The 8152-nt window shown below is 36.7% G+C and overlaps 1 long non-coding RNA gene across 1 annotated transcript; it reads left to right on the top strand.

Annotated features, from left to right (window-relative positions):
- The first annotated feature begins 1528 nt into the window (after positions 1–1528).
- On the top strand, positions 1529–7810 carry LOC137551846 (uncharacterized). Its single transcript, XR_011027071.1, has 3 exons — positions 1529–1598; positions 4872–5078; positions 7569–7810. It is a non-coding gene; the product is annotated as an uncharacterized lncRNA (long non-coding RNA).
- The last annotated feature ends 342 nt before the right edge of the window (positions 7811–8152 follow it).

The raw sequence follows: 8152 nt of genomic DNA, 5'->3' as shown, positions 1-8152 counted from the left end.
TGTTTAATTTGCATATGCAACCAAAGTATCAAGCTGAAAAATGCTTGGCATTAGTCAATTTAATAGCATTCAGTTTTACTCAACACAAGTGGAATTTTACTCAACTCGTAAGAGATTATAGTGCTTCTTCTCATAAAAGTGATTTATGGACTGCAGGGAGATGGGTGAAGGAGTGCCCCTCCTGCACTCTAGAATTTGCAAAGAATTAAAAATAGGGACTCCTGCACATTCAGCTTCCTAAAGCTTTAATGGATAAAATAAAACATTAAAATAATGAACAATACTCATGCAAAAGCCATTTAATAGCACCACAATCAGTCCCCAACATCACACATCCAACCGTTTTAGCACCAATCCGCACTATGCACTCTACACACTGCAAGATCTTGCTTCAACCTGATTGATGGTATCATCAGCATTACATATATGCAATTGTTTATTGAATGCCGGACTGTTTTTGGCAGAATCAATGAAAACTGTTGAGAGGCAAAACTACCTTTTGCTAAGTGAGAGCTCATGCTAGGGCAGAAGTTTGCTGCTATTTAATGTGTTTTTTATGGACTTGATTTGTTAACACATTTTAACCACTATTCTCTATAGACAATTTTTATTAATGTTTTTAATGAACTATATTGCAATTTTCTACAACCAGGATCGAGATATCTCAGGGCCACTGACCATCAATCAGGTTTAAGCAAGATCTTGTAGTGTGCAGTGTGCAGAGTGCATAGTGCGGATTGGTGCTAAAACGGTTGGATGTGTGACGTTGGGGATTGATTGTAGAGATCAATAATAATCCAAGCGCACCCATCAGCTAGTGTAACTAATGCTTTACGGGCAATGAATGAGTAGACAGTGATAGCTTATATAGCACTGAAAGCAAACCAGACCACACCTCCCAGCAGTACACCAGAAACCATTTCCTGCACATCATTCATGCATAGCAATGAGCTAGTGCATCAGCATTTGCAACGTAATACATAGGAGGAACGAGAGATCACGCACTTCCGCCTTTTAGAGCTGAATGCAGGAAACTCCATCGTGCAGAGCTTGCTCAGAGAATTTGTCAGACTATGCAGGGAAATCCTGCACTGTTACAGGGGTACTAAGCTTGCCATCTGCAGTCAAACTCATACACTGACTTCCTGACGGCTAGAATCATCACAGACTTGCATAGAAGGGGAATTTATGACACAAACACTTAAAAGCAGCACTATTGTTATTTGTTGGGACTGGGAGACAGAACAGATATCTCTGGCTACCACCTGCCCAACTGATGGGGCAGTATTTTAAACTTTCTACAATGATAATAAATGCTGGCTCTATGCAAGGAAAAAATGTTGTTAGGTACCCAGAAAGGTCTTCTAATCTATATAAACTCATTTAAATTACAATAAAACAGTCACATACCAATGTTGATGTAATATTGATCTGGTCTCATCATCTCAGTTCTCCTGCTCTTCATTCAGTTAACATGTGGGGGGAATGACAGTGTGTGTGTTTACCTAACCACCATCTCCTTGATTTCCTTTAGGCTAAGAGAGGGGCTGGGTTTTCCAGGCTGCTGCATACTTTCAGTCATGACACTTTTTTCTTAGGTAAGCTGCTAAACTTTGGTTCAAAAGGACCCACCCACTGTTCTCTAGATACCCTGTTCCCATCATGCTTTGCTTTTTAACAAGAGCAAGTTTGACACCAGTGAAGTAAATTCATCAGCACTCAGCAGTAATATACAGGTGTCAGAAAACTGAAGGTATGGAGGAGATAACTGTTGAGGAATGTAGGTAGCCTTAATTAAATTATTATTTGGCACTTTTTAAGTAGAGACAAATATAACATTCTTATAACATATAATTCACATCACTTTTGCTTAAGTGGATCAGTTGCAAGACTCTTTGTGAATTTAATATTGTGGTTTCTGTGTATGATTATGAGGATTTTAACTCATCACTGTTAATAAGACAAATTGTTAACTATTAAAGTAATACCAAAGCAAAAAACAAAAAACAAAAGACAAAACCCTTATGATAGAATGAATTGTATGTGTAGTACGGATAAGGAATAGAATATTAGTAGCAAAGAAATTAGTCTTATATTTTTATTTTCAGTTATGTAGTGTTTTTATAGCATTGCATCATATTGTCATATTTGCAGTTTGCTCTGTCTTATAGTGATACAGAGTGTGGTTTGCAGAGCTAATGACCCTTTGAACTTCTCTTCTCACTGAATCTTATCTGAAGCTTTCTGTCACTATTTCTTTGATGTTTTTTAATGCTCCAGAAATCATCAACCAATTAGGCTGTGGAACTCAGAAAAGCTCTTTTGCATAGATAACAACTGAAGTTTCTTAACTCTTCCTGTACTGGAAACAATATATGACTTGTTTCTTTGCTATAAATGTTCTATTTCTTAGCTGTACTACACATACAAATCATGGGCCTCAATTCACTAAGCTTATCTCCTGTCTTTAACCACTTCACAACGGAGGGGTTTTACCTCTGAAACACCAGCGCGATTTTTACCTTGTAGCGCTACTTCCATTCATTTTTTTCTGTAATATGTTTGGTTATTGGGGACTGGGGTCCCCATAACCAATCATTGGACTGCAGAGTGGGGGCGCGCGATCGCGCGCTGCACGTTTGTTTACTTTAGGTTGTTATGAATGAAGACTGCTTCTGTTTGAACCAGTCTCCATTCTATTCGCAATCGGCGAGTCTAATTGGATTTAGGAACGCTTGTTCCTAACGTCCAATTAATCACCTGCTGTGCTGGCTGGCTGGAGTGTGCGCACGAGTTCCCCACCCACTCCCAGCCAGTAAACAAAAAAGTGCGCCTTTCTCTGTCCCTGGGGGTGAAGCGGTGCGCAGAGGGACGGAGAAATTTAGCACTGGGGGGGTGAAGTGGTTAATAAGGTTTCTAGAGTTATCACCATCGTGATAAAGCATGTAGTATTCAGGAAACATTTTACCTCAGGCAAACCTAAAGTTAAGGGCTTGATTCACAAACCAGTGCTAACTGTTAGCACAGCTGTTAGCACGACTTTTCACGCGTTTTAGCACGGAAAAAACGGTTTTCGTGTGAAAATAGGTTATCGAGTGCAAGTATTCACGTTCGTGCGTTAACGTGCGTGCTAACAGTGAGCACTGTTTTCTGAATCAAGCCCCAACTCTTCTGTCTTTAAGTTAAGGTGAGATCTCTAAAGTTAACTTTTCAATCCTTAAAATAACTCCAGAATTCTAAAGTTAAAGACAGGCTGTTAATTAACTTCTTGTAAAAATAACTACAGAGGAGGTAACTTAACTACAGAGGAGGTAACTTAAAGAGAACCTGAACTGAAAATTAAAAGTCCAAATTAATATAAACACATCATACTTACCTCCTGTGTAGTCTACTCATCAATATCTTTCTCCTCTCCTCTCCTTCTCTGTTCTCAATTCTGAAAATCGCCATTACCCCATAACAGCTTCCTGGTCAGCACACTGTTAAACTGTAATATCACCCACTTGAGCCATAAGGAAACAGGGACCCTACCTTGCACATTCAGTTGTAACTGACAGCTGCTGATATATAACTGACAGCAACTGGTATATTTCAGGTCTGACAAAATATTGTCAGAACTGGAAGGGCTCACTGTAAGAAGAAAATGGTGATCTTTTGAGAGGAACTGATGGTGAGGTAAGTATGTAATATTCAATTGCAGCTACATCATGTGTTTATTTTAAAGTACAGGTTCCCTTTAAGGAATGAAGAGATAAGATAACCCCCTCACTGTGAAAACTTATCTCTACACCTTAATAAGGCAAGATCGATGTGTGGAGGTAAGTTTTCTCTTGCCTTATTATCTCCAACATGGTCTTAGTGAATTGAGGCCAATATATCATAAGTTTATTTTCACTTCAGATTCCCTTTAACCTCCCTAGCGGTACTGACAGATATATCCATCCAAAAAATCATGCTGTGAACAGTGTAAATGTGCATACACATCAATACTCTCCTGCACTGCATACTAGACCCTTGCTTGACATATTTTGGCAAGTTACAGGAAAAAAAAGTTTTAAAAATACATTTTATCACTTTTTGCACAGAAATCCTGGGGAAATTAAACGCCAGGGAGGTAAAAATGTCAATTTCCTATGTTAAGTTTTAATTGTGCCTGAACATTTTAAATTGATGTTCATGTTTCACCAAAATTCTTACACAAATATGAAAAAAATGTATATTTTATCATCACTAGAGCAAAAAAAAAAAGTAAGTATAGATCTGACTGGTTTTAGACGAATCCATCTCCTCATGAGAGATGTTCAGTTTTTGTTTTTTTAAAGCATGTATTGAATGGCAGTTGCTAAGTCTAACTGGCAAAATAGTAATATACTAGCCAGCCTCCTTACATGTTTGCACAATATGTTGCCTTTGCTTTAATAAGATTAAAATAAATACTTAGGACCCCCCCATGAGGAGATGGGCTGTTCCAAAACCTGTCAGAACTGCCAGACTTTAAGTGCTTACTTTTCTTTTAATATAGTGGTCCTTTAAGATAAAGGTGTCAGAATTTGTCTCTTTATATCTATAAAGACAAATGTGACAGAATACTTTATCACCGTGCCTGCAATGACCTCCCATTGGAACAGAAATAATCCTTTGACAGTTAAGAGTAGAAATTATAAATCACTGATGTTAGTGTCAGCAATTCAACAATTAAACTATTATATTTTGAAAACAACTGCACTAAATGTTTTACATTTTATTTCGACACAATGGAAGCAAAAACATACAACAAACAAAAGATAAAAAGTGTTCTACTGTCTTAAAAAATATACGGTAATAATTATCATTGTCAAAGATTAAAATTATATTTTCAATGTTCACCACAGACAAGGAACTCTAAAGACTTGCTCTGGACTAAATAAAATCAAGTACAAAATCTGTAGAGACCACATAACAAGCATAAAAAGAACAACCCTTGGTGGCAGGGTGAAATCCTTCTATCGTGAAACTCTGCACTTAATCACATCTGTTAAGAACAACAAGGTGACCTATGGACCCATAACATAGATATGAAAAAGGCACATGGTCTCTAGGTAATTGAATCCACCAAAAGACGAAAAAATATATTGTTGGCTGTTGACACCTCTGAACACTTTTAAGTTTGAACAGGATGTCAAAACATCGATTTTATTACATAAATGTGTATACTGCGGGTTCTATGTCTTAAAGCAAGTCTGTGGCAGGCAAACTATCAGGGGACCAAACTCAAGGTGACAGAGCATAAAACACAAATTGTACATATCTTCAAGGATGTGAGTGCATTGATGTATTTACAGAGCTCTGAATGGTCACTTGACTGCTGCTGTTCAATGTTCCTTTATATAAAGTACAGACAAAAAAATGTTTGTTGAATGGTTGAATGTTAGATTTACTCAGGAAATAGTTGTAAGTAAGTCAATTTCAAGTATCAAATGCTTAAAAAGAATTTAAAAAAGGCCTTTCACCCCAACCAAATTAAAACAAAGCACAAAGGAAAGGTTGCAGCACAAAAAATGGTAATTAAAGAAGGGTGAAATGAAAAAAAAGTTATAAAAGTGAATCCACTGATCTTTGCGCATGCTTCATAGGAATGAGCTTGATTGTTTACCAAAGTTGCTTTCGCATCAAAATTTTGATTTTTGCCTGAAAATTTCTTGAAAATATGATGGAATTTTAGTACTATACACATTTTCTCATGCCAATTGACTTAAATGCAGAGAGAAACATGTATTTTTTTTTTTTTTGCATGCCATACATTTTCACCTATACTCTGGGAAAGTGTGTTTTCTCATGCTTATGCATTTGGTAGAAATACGTTTTCTCATGCCTATATACAGGTAGTCCCCGGTTAACGAACGAGATAGGGACTGTAGGTTAGTTCTAACCTGAATATGTTCTTAAGTCGGAACATTGTGTCATCTCTGTCCCCTGTACCTCCACTGTGCCTCCAGTGTCCCCCCTCTGTGTCACCTCTGTACTCTGTACCAGTTTATACAAGTTTAAAAGCCATTTTTTCTTAGATTTTTTAAAATCGATTTTATCAAAAACTACAAGTCCAATTTGAAAATTTGTTTTACTTGTTCCCATGGAAACACAGAATCCATGCCATTCATATTGGTGGGTTGTTCGTAAGTCGAGCGTTCATAAGTCGAGGACTACCTGTATATTGTGAATATTCTCATTTGCGTGACTTAATAATGGATGGCGAAATAAAAATGGCCATATTTGCCCATTACTAATTTTGATACATTGCAATGGAGGTGTTAGAGCAGTGCAAACATTCATCCATCAGCTTCCCCATGATTGAGTTAAAGTTATCTTTCCATTGTAAGAATGTTTACGTGGGTTGCTATTGGCAACAGCACAACACACCTTTTACTCCAGCACCAGCAACTCATTAGAGCTGCAACTCACAGCCACAGCATACAGGAGATAGGGCAGAGACAGCCAGTTAAATGTGACATCATCTGAGCAGAGACGGATCAATAACTCATCGCCTGCTATTGGCTGATAAGAACCCGAGATATCATGACAAGCACAGTCTTTACTGTGCATGCACTGGAAAATTCCATTTTCCAATGAACTGCCCCCTTGTTCTGAGGAGACCATTGTTAAATGTACTTGTGAGAATATTTTCATAACAATGGCTCATGTTTATGTTGTTCGTCGCCAGCTGGTCTGGCCTCTGCACTGGATATCTCTGACACAGCCTTGGGAGTTCCAGTACAACGATCTACTGAAAATCAGAACTGTATTTATCTCCAAGAGAAATTCTCCTTAAAGGGAGATTCTGCAAATCAAGTATTTTAACTAAACTCAGTTAAAGTAACTGAGGCCTACGAATTCAAGCATATAATACTTAAATTCTAACATTCATGTCAAACAATGAAAGTTTCAAACAAAGCTGGGCATACGCTTATAGATTTCCACCCAATGTTCCAAAATGATCGATTCCTTTCCAAAAGCAATTGATTCCTGCGATATATATATATATATACACACATTTTTGTACAGTGAAGTCCATGCCACTGATGTAATTCTCTTCTTTCAAACAGCTTTATTTATTTTCAAATTCAAGGTTAGATGGATCTGCACCTGTATAGTTCTATCCATCTATATTTATCTATCTATCTATCTATCTATCTATCTATCTATCTATCCATCTATCTATCTATCTATCATGTTCATTAATTAAATATGTGCTTACTAAGGTCGCATTCACATTGGGACATTGCGTTTTAATGCGATTTTAAAGTCGCAATGTGCCTGCGTTGAGAGGTAACGCACTGCAAGCAGTGAGTTAGCACAATGCAACATTTTTCAACGTGACTTTAACGTCGCACTGTGAACGGCCCATAGGATTAGCATTGCAGTGTGGTAAGCTACGTTATAAGACTTTATAAGACTCCGCAACGTGGCACTGTGAATGCAACCTAAGACTCGCTCAGTCTTTACATATTTAATTTGTGCATATTAAGTGTTTATAAAATTAGTATGGGCCAGTGTTAACATTTAAATTACCTAGTTATTCTGTCATTTATCAGCATCAAAGCACATTTGGGTGGACAATAGCTCTTCATGCAAGAAAAAAGAAATAATGATTGATGTTGCTAAAGCTCACACCAAAAGACATCATAATTGACGTGATGTAAATTGTGATTGACATGGAGTACATGGAGTACATCACAGAAAGACAGGACTGATGTAGAATCACGTCGCGGGACTCGTTATTTTAAAAGATGTTTGTTTAATGAATCCATCATTAAATTGTAGTTATGAGCACACATTTTGCATATTCGTAATTTAACATCATAATTTGCAATTACGATGCAACATCATAATGCAAAATTTTGGGAAAATGTGTAATTAATTTGCATATAGATAAAATCCATTGGTAATTTTGCATAATTACGCAAAATTTCCTGTAATACATGCTATCATCATCAAAATTGCTACAAATGTTAAAGGGAATATTGGGAACGGGTAAAAACTTTTTTTTTTTTTTTTTTAAAAGACCTTGTAGTTTTTGAGATAACGGATTTTGAAAATGCAAGTTTTAAATTCATTTTTCTTTGCATTTTCAAAATCAATTATCTTAAAAACTACAAGTTATTTTTAAAAAATTATT

Source organism: Hyperolius riggenbachi, chromosome 1 (assembly GCF_040937935.1).
Source record: "Hyperolius riggenbachi isolate aHypRig1 chromosome 1, aHypRig1.pri, whole genome shotgun sequence".
NCBI classification, from domain to species: domain Eukaryota; kingdom Metazoa; phylum Chordata; class Amphibia; order Anura; family Hyperoliidae; genus Hyperolius; species Hyperolius riggenbachi.
Note: the sequence above shows the minus strand (reverse complement) of the source record. Positions and strands in the feature narration are given on the sequence as shown.